The sequence below is a fragment of the Takifugu flavidus genome, chromosome 21 (assembly GCF_003711565.1).
Source record: "Takifugu flavidus isolate HTHZ2018 chromosome 21, ASM371156v2, whole genome shotgun sequence".
Lineage (NCBI taxonomy): Eukaryota > Metazoa > Chordata > Actinopteri > Tetraodontiformes > Tetraodontidae > Takifugu > Takifugu flavidus.
In genome coordinates, this window is record NC_079540.1 from 5,196,961 (window position 1) to 5,220,559 (window position 23,599).

The 23,599-nt window shown below is 44.1% G+C and overlaps 1 long non-coding RNA gene across 1 annotated transcript in view; it reads right to left on the reverse strand.

The window, feature by feature from the left end:
• Positions 1-23,599, reverse strand: part of LOC130518308 (uncharacterized) — a 63,720-nt gene that overhangs the window by 36,480 nt on the left and 3,641 nt on the right. The window contains exon 3 of the long non-coding RNA XR_008947987.1: positions 21,534-21,679. This is a non-coding gene — a long non-coding RNA (uncharacterized LOC130518308). The remainder of the gene's footprint in view (positions 1-21,533; positions 21,680-23,599) is intronic.

Consider the following 23,599-nt stretch of genomic DNA (forward strand, 5'->3'; position numbering starts at 1 on the left):
TCACTCTGCTTCTTCTTCACAAGCTTGCCAAGGAGAGCAGATGAAGCAAAGCATGAGTGGGAGAGGGAGAAGGAGAGAGAGAAGGGGGGGGGGGGGGCTTTAAGAAAAAATGATAATGATGTTGTTATGGATGGATGTTACACAAACAAACAGGCACGTGTGCAACAATGAGGAGCTGAGCTTATTAGAGAAGAATAAGAGGCAATCCAGGAGAGAGCTGCTGAGCGTAGGAGTGAGGACAATGCTCTGACATCTGTGGCGCTCTCTGCGCTTCTATCTTGTTAACCACGCTGCCACCGCCCAACCCTAGCCCGCCGGCACCTTACCGGCAATAATGAGCGCAGAGGTTGACGCCCGGCAGTCCCGTTTGACACCGTCTTTGCGCAGCGTGTCCGACATGTGCGCGAAATGGACGCCGTCCCATTCCAGAGCCATTGTTCTCAATCCAAGTCCAGAGGTGTGCTTTGATTTATAAAGGATGAAATGGGACGAGACCTGTTTCCCTGAAAAAAAATCCCCCGTTGGCTGAGGTTTTGCTGCTTTGACGGTGTTCTGAGTGAATGCATGAATACCAAACGGCCCTGCTGCTCTTGCTATACGTGAAACCTCTTTTAGGACGAGGGGGGGGTGGGGGTATGTGTTCACCAGTGAGCTGAGGTCAAGCTTCTCCACAATGATGTTTATACAGTACAACTTCCTCATAAGAACAAATAAACATACACATGATTCAAGTTCTCATATCATGAAGTCATCAGGGCACTGATTCCACAGGGCCGTGCGTTATACAATCTCCAACTTTAAAACCAGACACTTGTTCACACAAAGTTCAATCACACATCCAAATGGCGACTTGTTTTGCAGTCAGGGGTCGTCTGCATCTTCTGCAGCCTCTGACATGATGAAACACGGTATTTAGCTTAAGCAATTTATGGAACTACTGTCAAAAATTGGGGGGAAATCCAGCCTTCAGCTGAATTATGCTGCTGTCTTCCTTTTATTGTGTAATATAAATTCAAGACAGAATATAACAAACTTCATTAAAATTACAAGAAATTAAATTGGAATTGCTCAGACACCTCAAACACGTTTCCATTCCCTTTGAAGTGCTCCGCAGTTCAAAGGGATTCACAAATTAACGTAAAAAAAATGGACTTTGAAGCAACTATCAGTTGAATGGCAATTAGCATCAGGTCCACTGTAGCGGAGGTCTAATGAAAGGCCCGATAATTGATGCCTCTCTTCCAGCAGCACCGCTGAGGGAATAGTCCTTCACGTTGGGATATGGTACAATGAGGACGTCAACACGTCAAACACAAACTGCTGTTTCAACTACTTTATAAAATGTAGTATTGCAATCACCATGTGGGAATAAAAAAGGGCTGCATAAGTCAGAGCAGCACACTGAAGGTCCTCTTTGTTTCCCCTTGGTCTCTTCTTGTCTTGCTCTGGTGTCTCGTCCTCAGTTTCATCATCATCATCACCATGAGCCCTCTCTGTCTAAGGCATGATGGGTTGAGCTGCTCAGGGGACTTGATCTCACGTCTTTGCTGTCTCCAACAGTCCTCAGTGGTGCTACCAGGAACTAAAGTTCTGGCCCATTTGGAAACACGAAAAGGACATAACCGCATCTTGATGTATTATTCTGGGCTTCGGTGGTTTTGCCTGGACCTCTGCTCCATTGATGGAGAAAGGTGGGGGGTGGGGGTGGTTTTCTCAGCAGTTTCCATGCTTTCAAGACAACAAATTCCTTGTGGTTTTGACTTCACCAGAGGTCCAGGGACTGCAGGAGAACAAATAAGTGAGTTCATGAGGAAAGGATGTTTGAGGTCCTCTCTGCTGCCTGTGGCTCAGACACACACAGCAATAACTGTAATTGTAATTGATCAGTGGTTCTTTACTGGGGTGAGGAAACTGGTCAAAAATCTAATCTTCAGGATTTGCTGCGGCGTGATGCGTTTTCCAGGTTCAAGATGAAGCATTTTTATCAGCAAGTCCACAAAAAGGACTAAATCTAGTTTTTCTTCATCGTTTACTGGGAAGACCTGAAAAAATAACAGTAAAACTGTTCAACAATAACAAAACTGCAGACAGTTCACAAATATTTGTTTGTGCTTTATGTAAATAAAAATACACGCTATCAAGATGTCATCTAGAGAATATAACTCCATCTTCAGGGGTTTGTCTGGCTGAGGTGATGTCTGTTTGTAGCCTTCAGTCTAAACAGGAAGCAGAAATAGTTGTGGTTCGTTGCGTTGGATTAATTTTGAATTAGGAAGATAAAGAAGCAGTGATGCGTTTAGTGTCCAGGAACCCTGCATCAATCCTGCATCAAGCATTTCATCTGGAGGCTGGCCCTGTGTCTCCACAATGGACCTCATCTGTAAGTTGTAACTAAAGTTACACTGACTGACCGTGTAAAAGGCACTCATGTCGATGATAACTGAAGTGATACCATTTCGTACTCGGTGAATCCGCCGTATGGCTGACGACCGAGGTAAAGTGTTGCAGCCAAACAACCCAGAGACCAGATGTCTATGGCTGCTGTCAGTGGAAGACCCAACATGACCTCTGGAGCCCTGCACAAAAACACCAGGATGTCACCTTTACTTTTAATTCCATCTTTAGATTGTGCGGGGTTTCAAACTGATTACCTGTAAATCAGGGGCTGTACCAGCCGGTTTTTCCTCAAGCTTGACATTTCTGAAGCCAGGCCAAGGTCAATCAGCTTGACCTTGAAAGGGTACTTTTTTTGGTTGACCAGCATGATGTTGTCAATGTTGATGTCAGTGTGTGTTAGGCCAAAGCTATTCAAAGCATCCAGCGCTATAGCGAGCTGGAAAGCAATTAAACTAATGAGTTTTAATCACATTGATTGTTAGTAGACGGAGTATGGTCGTAATTACCTGCCAGACAATCAGTCGAATATGATTTGGATGAAGACGGTTAAACGGTTGCGCCTCAAGTAAATCAGCAAGACTTCTGTCCAGATGCTCAAAGACCATGCAATAGAATCCTTGGGTAGCAAAAGCTCCGTGGATCCGAATGATGTTGCATTTGTCATGATCAAGATGCTGAGGAAACACACATTTGGAAAAAGTAGTTGGGCCTTACCGCTGCCTTTGTGGCTTCATGGCAACGACGTGTTTTTTTTTAACACTTTGATAGTGTAGTAAAAGGTAAAGGTTTCTAAAGGCCTGTTTAGGCATGTTCAGGCAGGGTCAAGGGACATCTGATGATTAGTGTCCGTGATCAATGATTAGCTAGACTAAAGTGCCTAATCAATGTGTAATCAATGTTTTTCTGTTGTTGTGTGATTGTAATGTTTGCCATTATGCTTACGTGGCAGAAAAATAAGGTTGAAGGCCTAAAAATGTTGATGACACGGGGTTTCAGAGGCGTGGTACAAGGGCAAGAGGTTGTCCACGTATGCAAGAGATTGCCTGTTTTAAAAAAAATATGGAAAGGCGCAGTTAGCCTCTGATAAGAATGATAAAAAATACTTAACGGTGGAAAACGGGAAAAATTGCATGATGAGAAGGAGGGGCCCGGGGAGGAGTAAACCCAAGCCCCAAATTGTATAAAGCTGGAGATTTCTCGCTAGTTTTCAGACTTCATGGTGAATTGTGAATCTTCAATAAACCATCATTGGAACCGTGAACCAGCTGACCCTGACTCATCATTCGACTTTGTTGCGGCAACTCTACATCAACTCATTGGCACTGGCATAGGCATTCGGACTTAAGAAAAGTGTAAGTTTATTAAAGCAATTAGACATAGAGTAAAAAGCCACAACAATAGCAAAGGGTTAAGTGTCCCCGACTTTTACGCATTTGTAAACTTTAGCAAATGCCCCCTCTCCCAAAATGGACTGCACCCGGAACGTTACAGAATTTGACACAAGGAAGCTTCTAGGAACCAAGGAGTTCTCTTCTGCAGTTCTTTTATAAGACATCTTCTTGGTCTTTTCTATCTTCAGAGGTAGGGGTAGAGAATGGCAGCACACAGTAGGATTAATAATAAACTCGTTTAAAATAATTTCAAAATTCTAAATCTAAACTTTTTAACCAAATAATTAGATGGAAATTAAATGCACAAGTTACAGTCTGAGTGTGAAAGTTGGGTCAGTAAGCACATGTGGCATTATTAGCATTCATTTAAATATGGATTTGATCAGGATTAAAATCAATCAATCATACATAAAAAACAGACCCAAACTTCAGAGCCGTATTAATAGAGTGGGAGTAGGTTCGCTGTAATCAAAGGGTCAACGTCATTTGATAACTCAAAATGAATAGATTTTAATGTTGGCCACGAGCTTTGAACAGACAGCAAAGCAACCTACTGTTTCCAGTGCTTTTTTCTCTAGTTATAGAAAACAGCAGACTTTAGAAACTGTTGTTCTAGTAAAGGCAGGTTAGAATAACAAGTGTAAATGCTTGTTCACGTGATGATGAACAGTTGAAACATGTTTCACCATGACACTAATTTGGCATGATACTCAGTGTCATGTAGCTAGTACGTAAATGCGCACAACATCTAAATAAATGTCATAAATCTCTCCGTTTGTTACGATACATGGTGGTAGCGGACCCGAACGCAGGCCAGGACACAGAGGTGGAGAGGTCAAGGGCTTTATTTACAGGGAAGGGGAGCACACATTAACAGAAACAGTCCTCCTGGACCACATGGGGATCGGGAGGCAGCATCCGCCCGTCCCAGGTCCATCGGCGAGTTCCCAAACCAGACGCAGTCCCCCTGGACTGCCGGGAACTCGGAGCACCGGTGAGTCCTCAAACGGCTGCAGTCCTCCTGGACCGGCGAGGGCTCGGGAGTCCGGCGCAACACGCTCGCCTCACGAACGTGCCCCGAGACACTGAGGGCAGAGGCAGTCCTCCTAGACTGCAAGGGGGGCAGGAGCGGTTCTCCAGGAGACACGGAACAGGAACAGGAGAGGCCCCCCAGGAAAACCGGAAGCTCGGGGACAGGTGTGGCCCTCCAGGAACACAGGAACAGGAGCAGTCCTCCAGGGAAACCGGAAGCACGGGAATAGGAGCGACCCTCCAAGGCAACAGGAACAGGAGCAGGAGCCAACACCAAGGAACCCAAAACGAACAGACTCCCAACACGAACAGACACCCCGGCACTGACAGGCAGGCACAACCTGCTTAAATAGGCAGCAAGATGTAAATTGCCTACAGGTGTGCCCACCTGCAGTGCCAGCTGCACCCAATTGTGCTCAACACCACACCCTGCAGGCCAAAGACAGACACAAACCAGGAATCCCAACACCGTTCACTCTCCTCCTCAGTTCCAGTTTGCCATTTCCAGTCCTCAGTTTAAGACACCCTGTTGATTGTGGCAAGATTTTACCATAGATAAGAATTTTAGCCCTCTGAGCTCATAGAAGGTAGAAAGTAAATCCTACTGTAATTAGAAGCATTTAGTACCAATTCTCTGGAGGTTTGTCTGTGTTGGTTCGGCCAGTGGTGTTAATCAGAGGATCAATCATGCTAATGGAGACCTTTCCTTAACACCTGATGTGTAGCTGCATATTCCTACACTCGGTAACGTTCATTAATTCCTACGCCGCATCGGCTCTAACCTAGGTGGACGAGACTTCAGCAGCCCCAAAGTCTCCACTCATCCTGCATGAGCCCCCACACCCAAGGAGGAGGGGAGGGGATGGATGGCTGGCTGAAAAAGATGACAAGAAGAGAAGTTGAATTCAGGGGGGAGGATATTCTGGGGCATCATTAATGCCAGAGATGGAGAGATCTCAGGAAAGAGGAATATAATGAAGACAGCTCATTGGGGGATTCAAAGTTACAAAACTATGCAAAGGCATAGAGTAAGAACAGACTTTTGGCTTCATGCACCCTGATGTGTCTCCATAGAGACCCACTCATTGTTGATCACTTAATAAATAAGGTCAAAAAGAAAGAGTGTGACCAACTAATAGTATGGATTTGTTTAAAAAATGATTAAACCGAGACAAGAGTTTGGTTGAAACATTCCACACTTTTAGCTCGTTATTGGACACCAACACTGACTCGACACATCAAAACCAACCCAAGAGCATTGGGAAACCAGTTAGAAGCACAACGTAAAGTACAGACATGGAGAGAAGGAGCTCACTTTCTGGGCCGTTTGCAATGAGCCAGACTCCTCTGTGCTTGTCAGATATGCTCTTCAGGCTGCTCTATCTGTCGCTGCTGTGCCTGAAATAGTACCTGCAGTTTGACCATCATTAATTCAGTTTAATTTCCTCCGCCACACCTGAAACATTCATATCCGCACATGAATTATTGGGTTGGAACGTCGCCGCTTGCATCACCAGAAAAAGGTTGGACTTAAATTTTAAGCAGGGCTCAATATTTGATCAGTTCAGTTCTGGGAACAGCTCGGATGCTGCGCGGACGTCCATCACTTGCAGATGACTAAAGCTCCAGGAGAATAATTAGTTTTTTTCTGGAATCACCGTCAGCATTTGAGGCAAAAAATATTGTTGGTAACAACTGGAATTCGGAAGCTGGCACTAGTTGATCGACCCTTTAAACACGACTTTTAACAACAAGGACAGCTCACTGTTACGGAATCGGCTGCAGAAATTTATTTTAAAGGGCTGAAGACTCTGAGTGTGTGTGTGTGTGTGTGTGTGTGTGTGTGTGTGTTTTATCTGTCAACTACTCTGAGCAAGAGAGTTTTGCCAGTGTGTCAACCTAATGGGCAGGAACTGGGGCAGAGTGAATTATTCAGCAGCTTTTTAGGGGAAGAGGAGACATTTCCAGGGCCGTCTCTCTGGAAAGAGGCGAGGACCCCGCTCTCGCGGTGCACACTCATGACACTCACGCTGCTCTGCCACCGGTTCAGATTGCAGCAACAGGTCCTGGAATCCTTAAATAATGTTCCCAAACCCACTGAGACACACTGAAATACGCCAAGATGTTTAACGGCAGGAAAGCCCTCACACTGCAAGATCATAGTGGTTTCCAGTTCCCCTTCTGGCAGTGTTGCTGGATTATTATGCTGATGTCCTGTTGTGACAATCTGGTATTAATTGCACTGATAATCACATCAGATAATTCACTCAGTGGCGGTTTGCTTAATTGTCTGTAGATGTTGCCAGAACTAATAATAAATGATGAATTTCAGCACAAAGTCAATTAGCGTTGTGCCAAATGTAGCTCAGCACCATCGTTAACTGTTACGTGTTAAGTATGCATTACAATTGTAAAGATTTAGACAAAAAAAATAGCGCTCTCTTCACAAAATTCACCCCAAATCCATCTCCAGATTGTCCTGTATGAGGTCACATTAAACGTTGTGCTGCGCCTTCCTTAAACATCTGAATCTGAAAGTCCCCGGTTACCTTGATAACTGCAAGCCCTGCTTCATTGTTCTGATCCTTTGAATGTGTTTCTCCCACTGGTTTTGAAAGCAACTACCAGCTCAGCTCATTCAGACGAGGTCAGAGAGTCTCGTTTTTTCCCCTCTGGTCACTTTTGACCTTGTTTGCAGCTCGATGTGTCCGGTGTTTTAATTGAAGTCTGTATAATGGCGACCTGTGGAGAAAGGTGCCTGTAAAACGAATTTCATGGTTCTTTTTATGAGCGGCCGCGGTACAAGGTGGACGGCGAAATCAAGTCATGTTGACACACAAACACACACACACGACAGACGCTGATCTGCTGTGAAAGAAGCTGTTTGATGACAAGGCGGTGTCGTTTTCTAAATGTGTGTGTCAATGTGTGTTTGAAAAATGGACACTGTTTAACCAAAGTTCTTAAAGCAAATTAACAAAATTGATGTGGGATATGCTTCAATCCATTAATCAGATTTCTTTAGGAGTACGTAGGCACATAGTGATGTCAAGTCTTGTTGAACGTGCCGACGGCTACAGTCGTAACCTAGGCTACAAAATGGGCTACCCGCTGCTGCTTCTGCGTGTCAGATTTTACACATGCGCACATGTAAACCAAGGAAATTAATCAGAAAAGAGTATACACACATAAAGACATCAGAGTGCTGGGGTGAAATCTGGGTCTCTTTATCTGATTTCTTGTAATCAGATAACTGCTCTCGTGTATGCTGTCTAAATGATCAACTGAACGATCTCATCAGTCCATGGATCAGATAATGATCTCATTTTTGTAGTCATATAAATGGGCCCAGTGTAAGGGCATTTAAAATATTAACTATGGCCCATTTCAGAGTGAACCGATAAATAAATTAATGAGTCCATTTTAGGAACACGCTTTATTTTTATTTTTTATTTTTTTCAAATGGGTGCCTCCATTTTAAAATTAGTTGGTCTGCCCTGTCGCTGTCACAGCCTTTGATTAACATTTGAAATTCTCACATCTTGAAAAGGAAGAAGAAGAAACAGCATTGAATAAACTCCTTCAGTTCACCTCTCGCAACTCCTCAAATATCGACAGGCCTGACTCTCAGCTTTCAAGGAATCGAGCCTTATGCAACACATGACATTTCTAACGAGGCCCAGTTCCCCGTCTACCTGTCTGCCCCCCCTCTCCTCCTGCACCCGAGCTCCTCTCTCTCTCTCTCTCTCTCTCTCTCTTCTCTCTCTCTCTCTCCTCTCTCTCTCTCTCTCTCTCTCTCTCTCTCTCCTTCCAATCTGACTCACTGACATTTAATTAGTTGGTGAGTGGAAGACGTTTCGCCACATCAGCCCTGTAGTGTTGCTGACCTTTTCCGACTGGGTCACTCATCAGCCATTAGAGAACCAACGTAACCGCCGCTTCACACACATGCTTCTCCGGGTGCTAACGAAGGAAGCTATAATGTGATGTTCAAACTGACCAGCTGGAGATTTGGCAATTAAGGATTGGCTGGATTATTTCTTTTCTTTTAAATTTAATGTTTGTGTACTATTTAGCAAATGGCATCACGGACATGGCTGGACACCGCTTGCGTCTGTGGTTGTGTGTCTGTGGTTGCCTGGGCGGGTGGGGGCCTGAGCAACTCCCCCAGTTGTGGATCTGATGGTTTGTTTGTGCGCAGGGCTGCCTCCTTTCAGTCGATTGCATCACTCCAATCCTCCACCGTAAGAGAGTAACAACGGCTATCCTTTCACTTCACTTCAGAATGCCCTTTACTGCACACACACAGACACATACACACACATCTGCACCTGCACCTGCAGTCAAAGCCAATCAGAAGTTTCCACTTATATCTCCCTCTACATCCTATATCCAGCCTGCAGCACTGTGACACATCAGCCCGCAGCATCAGCTGCCAGACACCTCCTATCAGGAACGGTTTGGAGGCTTTTTAATCCACTTCACACTAAAGACGTCTTTCCTGTCAATGAAGGGAGACGTGACTCCAATGCTAAATGCAGAAGAAGGAGGAGGGGTGTCTGGCGAAGTTGCAACTGGGCCTGCATTTCACCGGCGCTGGTTATTTTTCCAGACAGACGGGTCTGCTGGCATCCCCAGGGGGTAAAAATGAAATAATTATAACCGAGAACACTACAGACTGAAGAGAGGAGTTGAAAACTCTCTGTGGTTGAATCAAAGCACAGCATGAATGAATCTTGCTACATAAAATGAGGAGTCGTGGTTGTTCAGATAATATCTGTCCAGTTTGTGCAATTACAAAATTGCATGTCAGTCTGTCTTTTTACATAGTCTTGGCCATTTTGAAATAAAAATGGGACTCTTGATGTTATGGTTTAGCTACAGTGAATCCCAGTGTCACTGATGATGTAATTAAATAAAATCAGGCATGTATACAGACACCCATCTATATATTTTTAAAGGTCCAGTGGTTGTCCAGACTGATTAGAGCATTGTTTTCTCCTATTAATTGTATTAATATTAATTGTTTTATCATTGTGAGCATGGCCATTGTGGGGGTGTTGAACCCATTACATCTTCTGGGTCACATATTGGAGTTGGGTTTTCACACCGCCATCATTCTGTGTGGTCTGGTGTCCAAACACGCACCACTCCAACTCAACAGACCGGCTTTGTCTTCCAATCAGACAGCCAAACATGCAGAAACACTCGGCGAAATCACCTGATCCCATCTGTGGAAGGCAGCCAGGCCCAGGAACGACAATAAAATCCCCAAATCTGCAATTATAAATCAAGAGATGTGCCCCTTTTTTCTCGGAGACCCCCGCGGAGTTGAAACCAGTCAGACGCGCCAGCAGCAGAGCAACAACTGATGATGTCATTAGGACTGTTGCTTTCCCATTCCTTCTAAATTTCTGCCGCTCCAGTCGGTTTCAGACCAGGCTGTTACACGTGTCAAGGCCCCGTGTGCCTCACTGCACAGCTTAGCTCCGGCTCAGCCCTTTTGAGAGTTTTCCTCTTCTTTAAATATATACTCATATACGTCTTTATGCTGTTTCACTGCTGCTGAGAATGTGACCGGGTAAGAAGGGAGCAGAAAATGAAAGAAAGTGACCAAGCATTAAGCGCCATTATTTAAATAACCCTTTGGGATGTTTTCTTTTCTGTGTTCACCGTTATTAAAAGTTTAATTCTAGTTTATGTCATTCATTAGCCCACAGCACATTTTTATTTTTATTTTATTTTTTTACCGGAGAGCTAATGCAAATTCTGACACTGATGTATGCTGATGAATACAGAAAGTTTTGATTTAGGTTGAGTTGTCTGACCCGTCGCGTGAGGCCTGTTCATGTCTCAGCAGTCCACGGGGTGGAAATCTCTCATTGGTGATATTTAAATGCAGAGTCGCATTAATGTTCGTGCCTGCAGGGCCATGCAGATGTTGCTATTTGCTGGTCCCTCTCAAATGATCTGCAAGTATCAGGACCATCATTGGGAATGCTGGCATGACCTTCAGCCTCCACAGTGCACGATCACTCTATGTGGTACAGTGAAGTGGCGGGAATTTTGTAATGATGTTGAAGTTTTGGATACAAAAATCATGCTATAGGAGATTCATTTTTTTCAGTAATTGTTTTCACACATTGATTTCCAGACATTTAATCAATTTTCTCTATCAACTGTGATAAAATAACAACAGTAAATAGAAAAGAAAACACCCTTTTTTTGTTTCCCCCAGCAAATCCACCAACACTCACATCTTCCTGACAGTCTGCCATATGTCTTCTAATTATAAGGCTAAGCCAGAAACATCTTTTAAGGGGCTCCGAATTGGTTCGGTTTCTGTGTCTCCTATAGCTAGCTGCAGTGTAATGAGTCCTGAGAACGCCCTGAAGCGAGAAAATGTTTTCAGCCCACATGTCTGTCCTTGAGCAAAACGAATAGCTACCTGCTTCAGGGATACTCGTGTATACCCTCAACTTGAAATCTCCGAGAGGCTAGAGGTGGAAAACATGTCCCCGGGGATCAACACAGGAATATTTGTCAGATCAAAGCATGAAAAATAAAAAAGTCTCAACAAAGAATCATTAAAATGGATTAATACCCTTTTGATTTATTTAGTTAGTTAGTTTTTAATTGCAAAATACAGTAAAATTACATTTTCTTTACACAATTTTTACACAAACCATTCAAAAATACTTTTCTTTGTCCTGTCCAAGGTTGCACAAATGAAGTGCTGAGACAATTCCCAGAAGAAAGCTCAAAACCAGCGGAACTGAAGTGGTGCGTTGGCTGTCCTTTAATCAGACTGCACGAGTTCAAGCCCCACGTGACAGCGAACATCAGCCTTGCTCAAGTGTCCTTGACAAGTCGAGGCGGATCTGAGGTCGACCCTGACCCCGATAGAGCAGAAAAATTAAAAACAGCCCATCTCGTCCTTAGTTGCAATATAAATCCTGTCCAATATACAATCCCATAAAATAGCAAAATCACTAAATCCAGAGATAACGCAGTCTTTAAATCAGCGAGGAGTGAACATCGTTGATATCTCCAGCCCTGGGCTGGATTATCTGTCCTCTTTATGGCTTCAGGCGAGAGCAGCAGCCAACCAGAGGAAACTCGTAATGTTAATAGTCATTTTGTCAGGTAATGGCCTTCCTTTTCCTTAAAATATGGACAGAGGGCAGGGACCTACAAGGTGCAAATGATTCTCTGTTAACGAACCCAGATCCATCTTGGACGGATTATGTTGAGAAGATGAACTGTCTACATATGAAGTTTGCATCCCTCTTTCAAACCCCTCATCCCACTGTACCATCTCCAACTCCAGAACCCATCAGTGATTGAGGGGAGGACTTCATTAGCCCACTCCAGAAATGTAAACTTAACTAATCTCCTGCGGTTTCATCAGCATTCCTCTTTATCTTTCCACCCATTGCCCTCTGAGGAACTCTTCTGCGACTTTCCGTTTCAGAAGATGCCTCCAAAATGGCGGCCCGGGGAGCACTGTTACTCCCCAGGCTGCTCAGATATGAGGCATTCCCTCCTGTGAGCGCCGTGGAAAAGAGGAGACGAGCAGGAAGTCATGTGAGCACAGGCGGGTTTTTTATTTATTTTTATTTTCCCCGTTCTTTTATTTTCCCAACTTTCTCTGATCCGATCTGATGTGAAAGCACAAATTGGCCCCTCGTCGCTGCCCCCTGTGTACATAACAGAACTCATTAAAGAGAGGATGGTTATTAAAAAGTGATGGAGCGGGAGAGGGCTCTGACAAGAAAAATTGATTCTGTTTAATAAAAAAGACGGAGGATGGTGGGGGAAAAAGGAGCTACAGAAGGAAACTTACTGAGGAAAAGAGGCTAGGCAATGAGGGAGCAAAACCCAGAGCCGCTGCATTTACTATTCACTTTCACGGATGGCTTGCACAAACACCGATGATCCTACTGAGGCTTTGGACGTGGGTATTTAGATATTTATTTTGCAACAGATGATGACACAGAATAGGACTTGTTTTCAACGCTGTAGCTCTGCTTCTGTGCCCTACATAAGGACCGAGGCTGCCGACTGAGACAGAAATGAAATCAACAAATCACAGGGCTGCAGAATAAAACGTATGCTGCTTAATGAATCTCAACAATTAGCCAAAGCCCCTTCAGGGGTCGGCTCTGTTTGTATGCTTAAGATAAAGCATTTGCAAAGTTACCACCTTAATGTTTCCACTGCTGGGGGCAGATGGGTGTACCCAACAACAATAGATCCCCGCTATTCCGCTTTATGGCTTTGTTAATAATTCATCTGAGAACTTACATGAAATTCATCCAGAGTGCCTCGGACTGTACAGAAATAACAACAAAACGGGAGTGGAGAATAAAACAAGTTGCTGGGAGAGTGAAACGATGAATAGACATTCAGTAGGTCCGGGAGGGAGCGAGGCGAGTGATGAGCTTTCTTCTAGGTTGTTTGTTCTCCGGAGGCTAATGTGGATCCAGATGGACCGAAGCAGGGAGGGAACAGAATGTGCATCAATATTTACTCGTGTCTGCCGTTCCCTTCCTGACACGGACACGCACAGGGACACAAATTCATGAATGGCATGCAGATTTTTTACAAAAGTTTTCACTACGTCACAGTTGCGTATGGAACAACGGTAGCTGCAGTTATTGCTGTGGATAGAACATGTCTCTGTGTGAGGCGCCACTGACGGTGGATGAAGCAGGCTGCCTGGATTAAGACATTCAATAAGACATTCGATAAAGCCATGCAATATAAAGCCACTGGTAGAATGATCAAATAGAACATGTAGAAATTAGCAACCATGCAGTTGTCCCTCGAGTTTTCAGTCATTTCACTCAAGATACATAATGCATTCTTTGAAAGGAAAAGCTCAACCACCAAAACCTTCAGCTTTCTCCATATTCCACATGTGCCGCACTGACTTTGTATGGGAAACAATTTTATGGTAAGTTGTTGACACTTTCTGCAAAAAAGCAAGGCTGGCCAGGAAAAAAAGCTTCGCTTTTTTGTGGAAAATCGTCGCACAAAGCCAAGGTCACATAGTCTGTCTGACAGAAGGGATAGATGGGACGAACAGGGACAGCTTGGGTTACCTCTCTGTCTCCTGTGACCACATTTTCAGCCACCACAAATGTCCATCATTGTGCCTTCCAGACTTGTTCCTTTTGCCAGGAAGAACAAATTCACGTGTCACTTTTTGGAGATGTGTGGGTGTGGGTGTGTGTGTGTTGCTGTTACTGTCTTCCTCGAGGTGGAAGGATATACAAATGGCTAAGTCGTGCAAACATCCAATTGGTGCACACTTGTGTGTTGGCTGTATAATCAAGGAAGGACTCAGTCTGTTTCTGGGAGCCTTCATTCATGTCCCGCCACGCTCATGCACGGACCAGTACAGAACAGCTGTAATTTTTCATTTGGCTGCAAACTAGGCCATCAGGACTAGGTTACTTTTAGCTTTCAGCCTGATGGTAATCCCTCCTTTTGAAGGCCAGCTAATCTGGTCCAAGGCTGACACTGCCGACGAGCGCTGTAACCTGATCATTAAGCACCCGATCTTCATGCCACAATAAGAACCAGCAAGACTTTTCACAAAGTCACTTGTTGCCATTAAGGGATTCCGTTCTTCCCATCCTTGTTTTTTTCAGAATGGAATGTTTTGTATAGAAAACATCCAAATCTCTATCCCAACATGCACTGTCATAAGTTTGAGGGGCGAAAAAGTCATTTATCCATGTTAGGGGGGTTGACATTTGGCAAGAGCTCATGTTTCTGCCTCTGGCTCTGTGCTCTGGTTGTTTACTATGGCACGTAGTCGCCAGCGCTGGGCGCTTTTTTACCGCCTGTCATCATCTGAGGCTGTTTCACACCTGCTTGTTTCAGATCCCTAATTTGTGTTGCGTCACCACTTTTGGTTGTATCAGCCAAGTGCTCAGGAGTTTGTCTAAACATTCAGGAAGTTGGAAGACTTTCAGCAGCTGTGATTACATGCCTTTAATGGATGTCATCTCATAGGAAGGAGCAAGGAGCTCCTCTGTGTACGATTTCATCAACAGATGACATATCAGAAATATATTGTCCACTTCTGTCACTGAAACAGCGATATACTGCAGCAGCCTATATGCCACTGCCACCTTTGCAGTGTATCTGTTGGGGTTTGTGTGGTTGGGAGTGAGACTTCTCCTCCATCTGTGGATTTTTAGTACCCACAAACATTTCATAGGTTGGGATGTAGGTGGTTTGGAGGCCAGGTCAAAGCTTCCTAGTATCTGAGGCCTTGGAGGGCACATTATAGCGCTAGGTTGGGATTGTGCTCTGTAAATACATCCAGTTACTTCAAATGGCTGGGAAAGAATTGAGTATTTTTAGAATAACTTTCCATCATCGGTGTTGATTAATGTTTTTTTGTTTTTTTTTAAAGCAGCAAAGTCTTAATTAAGGTGCTAAAAATGGAATAAAATGTCAGCGACCAGCCAAGTCAATCATAACCCAGGGGCTCTGCTTCTCAATCCCAATCCCTCGAAGTTTATTGGGCTGCAGCAGTAAGTGGGTGGTTCGTGTCGAAGGAAATTTAAAATACCTGTTGCTGCCAGGTTGTGTTGCAACAAGATGACCATCATCCACAGGAGTTAATATTGTAGTTGAAACCTGTGGGACTCTCTACCCGTCCATGGTTTTTCCCTCTAATTACAGCACCGTAGGGGGGCCAAGGAAACACTTTTACCCCACACCCACCAGCCTTCCTAATCCCCTATTTTACTCTCTAATCATGCACTAAGGGTCAACTCTCCTCTCTCCTCCATAATTTATCTCTGAATCGTATTTCTGAATCTTATTTATCATTTTAAAATAATAAAGACTACCGTGTTTAGTGTTTGTGTACCAAGATTCATTTTACAGGCTACAGCTGCAATCTGCTGTGTTATCGACAACTTGTTTCTCTGCAGCGCAATTTTGCTGCTGTTATTTATGTGTGCCGATGGAAAACATTTATCGTATGCTTATCAGCCTCCTCTGTCATTCTTATTGATTTTTCCCCCTTTGCTCGAAAAAATAATGTTTCTCTTATCTGCCACAGAGCATTTAGACAAGATTGTGGGAATAGGAAAGAATCAAAAGGTCCTATGCTCTATTAAGGGCATTGAAGGGAGGTGTTTCATGCAAAATTTAGAAGACAAATCTGCACACATCTGTTTGGTTTCTAATTATGCAGAAAGTCAGGTGAGACTGGAACAAATGGCAGGAGACGATTATTTTAGGAACTGTCTTAGTGTTATTATTCAGCTATAATCCATTCACTTCTAAAGCAGTCTATAACAAACCATGGACACACGGGCCTGAAAAAAGCCATTTGGGATCCGACACTGGCTCTGAGAAGAGGTATTTCATTCTTTCAGGGTGTCTTCTCATTGTTGAGAAGCTGCTTTTAGTTTTAGAACTCAGAATGTCCGTCGCATCTACCTCCAACAATCCTTCAGAACATAAAAGGCCCTTTAAGTAAGAAATGCAAATTAATTATCTTCTGCTGCATTGCTTCATCCCTAAAGCATCGATAAGGATGAAATGAGAGTCTCTATCTCGCTCAATGGCTTTTTTTTTTAACTCAGTCTGCCAGTTCCCTGCAACCACTTCATCTCTTTTGTTCCAGTTAGACCTGGGCCGAAAGGCCTTGTGGGTTCAACATGAGCTCGCATCAGCAGGCCACCTCCAATCTCCCGCCATTTGCCAGCATGGTACCAATCAACACTTTACTCACTCCCTGCCGAGGTGCAACCGACTCTGAAGGAGACAGAAGGAGATGTGGCGTGATGGAGAAATGGAGTGCATGGAAGGTAAAAGAGGGACAAAAATAGAGACAATGAGAGAAAGCAGGCAGGCAGGCCCTTGTCGAGGATCTAATATTTACCCTGGTGCCAAGACTCTCCATCATGTTCAGCCTGTCAAAAGATCTATGCCCTCTCTGAGCCCTGACACACACGCACACACACACACACACGCTAAAGTACAGAATGAAAAGAAAAGCAAAAACCCATTACATTAATTACATTAGCACTCAGTGAAACCTGGAAAAGAAGATTAAATGTAACCAACATCACTCCCGAAGGATTTGATGGATTTCAGTTAAATTTGGTTTGTGGCCCAGATGTGATCCAGGGACGACATTTTACACACTTTTAACACTTATTTCTCATCAGGCGGTGAGCTGCTCCTGTTAACAAGGTGTCTCCCGTGAAGGTCTGCACCTATCTTGCATTGCGAGCGTGTGTGAGATTAAAGGATGGTTATCATTTAAATCCACATGTGATGCAATCTAGGTTCAGTATCACTGGACGTATTTCCCCTCAAAGCAGACCCTGTGCCTTTCATATTTCACCAATTTATCAGACAATGCCCGACCCAGTTCGCCATGAGAGCAGCATTGATCCCAGCCATTTCAGTGATGAATGTAGTCTAATATTCGATAGTCATCTTTCATAAATGAAAGTGTTCAAGGCACGGTGGCTGTAGATTGACACTGAATGTGCTCACTATGCCAACTGCTGGCAGCTGGCAGCAGCCTGTACTGGTTTCTGCCAGCTGGTCACGGTACATGGCACCAAAGGTTAAAAGGAATAGACTCAAAAGCATGTTTGTGCCAGGAATTATGGGCCCTCATAAATGGGTCACGATGATCGACCCCCGGAACATTAGAGCCTGTTACGTGTCTGTTACATTTGTGTTATTTCTGTCTCTTTGTGTGGCTGTGTTGATTTCTTTCGCTGGCTGTGCAACAAATTGCCCCTCACGGGGTTAATATTAATCACTGAGACATTGGAGATAGCATCATTAAAGGAAGGGAACAGCGTGTTTAATGTCACACTTGTGGACTGGATTTACACTGACAGCTGCAGGAGGAGAACCTTGTTCAGGAGTTCATATTCATAAAGGTTGTCACAGCTGCTGACAATCTTCTTTTTGGTTCTTTTATTTACTGGATGATCACCCCCCCTCATTAAACTATGGATCTGTTGGATTTGCTCGATCATGTTTCCAGAACCGTTTCCATTCTTTGTTTTCCAGTGTGATGGAATCGATCGAGGATGGAAGCGGAATTGAGGATGCAGCGGTAATTGCATTTTTTTTAACATTGATGTTCCGATTCGGCTTTCTTTACCGAGACAAAATGGTGGTGCCTTGGATGTTTTTATCCATGTTCCTTCTGTTTGTGCAACAGCTGCCGTCCCAACATCCATCTCATTTTCATTATTTAACATGCAAATAATAATAACTCAAAGAACGAAATGCAAAAAGGTGCTGACTGAGCTCTTCACTCTCGACCTGAGAAAATCCCATCCAACTCCCAGATGTGCTCACCTGTAGCATATGAAACTACGGAGAAGTGCAGAGGCACGACACAAGCGGCAGACCACTGATTGGGTCGTAAAAATTATCATTGGTATTAATAGTAAATGTGATGCAGAGGGGTGAGATAATGCATAATTAATGAGAAAAACATTATAGCACCTCCAGCAATCCCACACAGGCAGAAAATGGAACACGGCCAAGAAACATACACACTCAAGTTTAGCTTCTATTTACTGATTGCTTCCATCTCCCCACATTGAAGGGTCCATGTCCTAATTTTACAAGGTGCAGAATGCTTTTGTTATTGCTGGTCCTGCCTGGACTATGTCAGGGTTTGACTTGGAGCAAGTTAATTACAGCTCTGAGGACAATGAAATATGTTTGGCACTTGAGTTATTTTCTACAGGGGCAGCAGCAGGAAAATGAATTTCCTGTGAGCAGACACAAGCACGTAATTCACCGGATCCTCATGCCATAAGTAAAGAGGAATAATAACAAATTACTACTAATAATTATTATCTAATGACTTTTAACAAAGGCCAACCAAAATTCCATGTTGGGCCACTTGAGGAAGAAAAACTTGTTTAGATCCTCACACAATAAAGTGCACATGTATGCATGTGTGTGCGTGTGTGTGTGTGTGCGTGTGTGTGTGTGCATGCGTGCGTGTGTGCATCAGGATGCCATACCAAGCACAAAATAACGGGCTTATCTGGTCTGCGTGGAGAGCCACGGCATCGAAACACACTGACATCCCATCTCATCTGAATTTAGGTCGGCTCTGGAGTTCAATGGAAGACTTTGCTCTAATTTTCAACAACCGGTTAAACTTCAAATCCCTGCATGACATGTGCGGGTAATTTATTTTTCATACGTATTCAGACTGCCATCTTTATCTGTTCTCACAAAATTAGAGTGAATGACTTATGAATGCCATTAAATTCTGCTGAAAGGAAAGAGGCTGATTTCAAAACCAGGAATATCAAAAACACACCAGATAAAAATGGCACAGTGGGCAAGAGAGAGAGAGGGAACAGGGAAGTCAGAGTAAGCAAAAGAGACAGAGGGGAATGAATAGACTTGCTGAAAGTGGAGTTGGATAGGGAAAAAGTACACACACATCAGTAGTGAAGGAGAGAGGTGGGGATTAGATCAGGCAACTATTGAACTGCACCAGCAGCAGAGGCAAAACACCAAAGTTTAGATACTGATCAATCAAATGAGCAAAGAAATAACAAACAAAGCCCAAAGCAGCCTCCCAGCCTGTCAGAGCACTTCCTGTTCCTGCTGGCTGCATCCACCTGACCTCAAGCACCGGCGGGAGCGGCAGGCCCAGGGAGCAGCATTTGGTCCGTTCAAAGCTCCGCAGCCAACCGAGACAATGTTGAAGCAATCAGATGCATTTGTGTGCTAATGGCTCCCTTCTCCGCTGCCCGTAGCCAATGGGCAAGCGCACCATCTGTGCACGTGCACACTGTTAATGAGGCAAACTCCAGCAGCTCCCAGTTTCACATTCAATCTCTTGAAATAAGTGAGTCCAGAACTCGTGACCATATCACGTTTCAGCCAACTGAATAAGATATCCTGAGCCAAGAGGCTGTGGATTTACACCTTTGAGCAGCACCAACACCTTTAGCTTGCTTGCATTGATTTTTCAGTGCAGCGCAGCACCTCAAATACCTCATGCTCATTTGCTGTGATAAACTGAATTTATTGAATGTAGGTGTATTTGTGAGTTGGGCACACTTGCTGTTATTATATCCTCTGATGGATCTCCTTAAGGCATGCTTTCTTTGGCCTCTCCTCTTTTCCACCAGGCTTGAGGAGACATGGAGGCGCTTCAGTTTGTTATGCCTTGCCACTATTGACCGCTCTGCGGCTCTTTTCTCATGCATCCCTCGTTTGGGGAGTTCTATTTTCATTTTAGAAGGAAATTTGTGTTAGCTGAGGTGCAGTGAATGCATCACCACAGTTAAAGCCTGTCCTGACCTTTCAGGCTCCTTCAGTTAAAAGACCTGCAGTCATATCGGAACCGTCGTAAGGAAACAGCAAAGAACCCACAGCCAAAGACTCCAAAAGTTGTGTTCCATATGCAGAATTATAGCTAAGCTAATTAAATACTGTCTCTTTAGGGCTTGATATGAACCTTTGAGCAGGAATAGAGTCGCCTGACTCTCTGTTGTCTTTGGGTCAGGTTGGTCTGCTCAAGCTTGCATGCAGATTTCAGTGGACTGGGTATTGAACTTGCAACCCACCGTCTGCTGCTGCAGTGTTACCTCTCTGTGACACCCGGATCCAGAGCTGGCTAGAGATTCAGTCGGAGAGAAAACATATGTAACCAGTGGGAGTTCTCCCATCTGTCTCAGGCTGAGCTCTTGGTCATCACACACATGTACCTACACACACACACGCACGCACACAGTTTGTCTGTGTCAGCGGTGACAGACTGGGCAGTGAAACAAAACCATTTAAAAGGTGAATGACCAATCGATCAAAGCTCTTTTTCTCTCTGCCTTGACTAGGTTAAGGTTAGCCTTTAACAAGTTCATCATTGGTATCGCTCGTACCATCTGCAATGTCAATATTATCAGTAATACAGGTAGATTTACAGAACATTTATACACACAGAGATGCATGTTGCTGTCAAAATTCTTTTCTAGCAACCATCTTAGTGCTTGAATGTTGCAAAAGCAGCCCAGTTATCCCAGTTATTTAATGTGAAGTAATGGCCTTCGGCTCATCTCCATCAGATAATTGCCTGTTTTGCCCAAGTGAACTCATTGTCGTCACTTAGGAGTATTTGGTTTTGAAGTGGCAGATCCAATTGATGGGCTCTGCTGCTGTCGGACCACTTTCTTATTCCCTAAATTTAGCGCCGCACAGCCAAGTGAAGCTCAGCTCTTTGCTGCAGTTCCTCTGAATCAGTTATTGGCATTTTCACTGTGTTGAAGCAGCATTCGTGTCTCAGCTTTGTCCCTTACATTTCTCCTTTGCCTTCCACAAAGTATTTCCCAACAGAATTGATTTTGTTATCTACAACTTTCCGATACTCACAGAGTGTAAGAGAACCAGACAGAACTGTGCGGAGGATAAATCTGGAAAGAGAGAGCTGTTTAGATGTGTGAGGAAATAGAATCAGCTTTATGATCGGCTTCAGGAAAGCCGATCCCGATCTCTAACCCAATATTGTGATCAGATGATTCGTTTCCTTTGTCGACACTTTCTCCTTTCCACTTTTGAATTTCACAGGTTTTGTGTGTGTGTGTGTGTGTGTGTGTGTGTGTGTGTGTGTGTGTGTGCGTGGGGGTGGGGGTGGATGAAGGAAACTGCGACTGTTAATGCGAGGATGGTTTTCACCTCATTGTTATGCATCTTTCAGAACTCCGGTGGAGGACGTGTTGCCATCGGTGGTGTGGAAGTATTCTTTTCTCTGCCTGCTCTCTGGCTCCGAGCAAGAACAGTTGAACACGTCTGCATGTCTGTCATCACTCCGGCCTCACTGTCTGCAAACAGACAAGGAAAGTCCATTATCATCCCCCTCTGTGTGACTAGTTATGTCTCCCACTCCGTCACCCTGTCACCCACAGATCCTTCTTTGCACGCAAGCGTGCATGTGCACACACACGTTCTGGTTGCTTTCTATGCACAGCATATTGTGTGTGTTTAATTCAGACTCCCCTCAGTAAGAAAAGGTTTTTAAAAAAAAAAAGTACAAGGTGAATTTAAAATATTCAATATTCCGTTTATTATGTTTTTGAAGCCTTGACATGATGGAACTAGATGAAAGCGCCACAAATTTGTAACATCTCAGTCATCACAATGTCACCCAGGTGCATCTTGGGAGATTCCCCGATCATAGCAGCCGCACCGCAAAACCACATGTCATCGAGAACCGTTTCGTCTCCATGCAGATGTGGAACAGAAGCATCCAGAGCTACGTGAGAACCTTCCCCGCTCTTCTAAATGAGTCACTTGGGTTTGACAAAATAGCTGCCAAGAGCTGGTCAGTGAAGTAAAATCACCGTTTGGGTTGCTGCAGGAAAAAAATGTTGTAATTTCTTGAACTTCTGAGACCTTTAGAGTAGGAAAAAATCAGAGAATAGGAAAGTTTTAATTTGAAGTAATCACAGCAATTCCTCCCTCGCCAGTGATGTGGACTATTGAAAAAACCTGCTGCAAAATTCAGAAAAAAAATGAAAAAGTCCAATACAAGAGAAACTGAAAAGATTTAAAGATTTAAAGATTTAAACGATGAAAACAATGAAATAACCTAGACTGAGAGCCTAAAAAGCTGCCCGTAGCCTTCCTGTTATTCCAAAAGGGATGCAAAACTAGCAGCCTTTGGGGAAAAAAAGTCACAGGAAAATATGCAACCTGTTCTAAGGAGGAATCTTTTTGGGAAGATTGTTTTGATCTAATGTTGTCCGAGGCAGGCTGGACTTCTGGCTTTTTGTGAAACAGCATGATGCTGCCGTTTTAGCCACAAGGAGATCTTTAAATGGCAAAAACAGCCTTATCTCAGTATCCTCAAACACCCACTCCTGCCCTCCTTCCAGTGCTTAGTAGTGTTGTGGCGGGAGTGTCATGCGACTAAGAGGAATAGTCTACTAGTCGACCCGCATGAGGTGTCAGGGAAAAAGGCCCATCCTGTCAGGCAGAACCTTCATCAGTGCTGTTGGGAGCGTCACACTTTCAAGCCTCCTGCACGCTGCCGGGAAGCTTTAAGGATCTCTTTTAAAGCACTAGCTATCATCTGAAGCTAAACTGGAGAGAGACTTTGAGATAAGTGCTGTCTGTCACACATTCAGATCTACTCTGATGGAATCAAGTGAGGTGGTTGGAGTCGAGCTGAGGCACTCGCGGGTCTGATTGGGCGGGTGGCTAGAGGACGGTGGAGACAAATGTCAATATTGCTGCGCCGATAATGCAACAAGGGAAATGAGGTAAACGCCGGACGCAGCGACGAGCGTCTCTGATCCTGCCGCCATCGTGTCAAATATTGAAAGTGAGGCATAACGCGACTGTTTTCAAAAATTAAAGTTTCATCCAGAATTGAATGCCGTTGGTTTATAAGCTAGTCTTGTTATGTTTTCCACCCTGTTGCATCAGCTATTCATTTATGAGGTTGCTGTATGTGTTTGCGAACTTGAAAGTGTCTTTTTTTCCCCTATTCCTCCTTGAGGGGGGACTTCAGTCGTAGCGCTCCTTTATTTTTTTTATTAAACTGTGAGAAATGAAGCGCGTGAGCACAGGTCCTCGAACCAGGCAGCGGTCTGTTTCTTCACGCACGTCCTGTTTAATCAAAAGCCATCATCACTGTGCAGCAAGTGTCCATTTCATTATCTGACCTTCATGGCAGATGTGGAAGGAGGAAGTTTGACATTCAAACCAGCTACACACACATTACCAACTCATCAGATTTT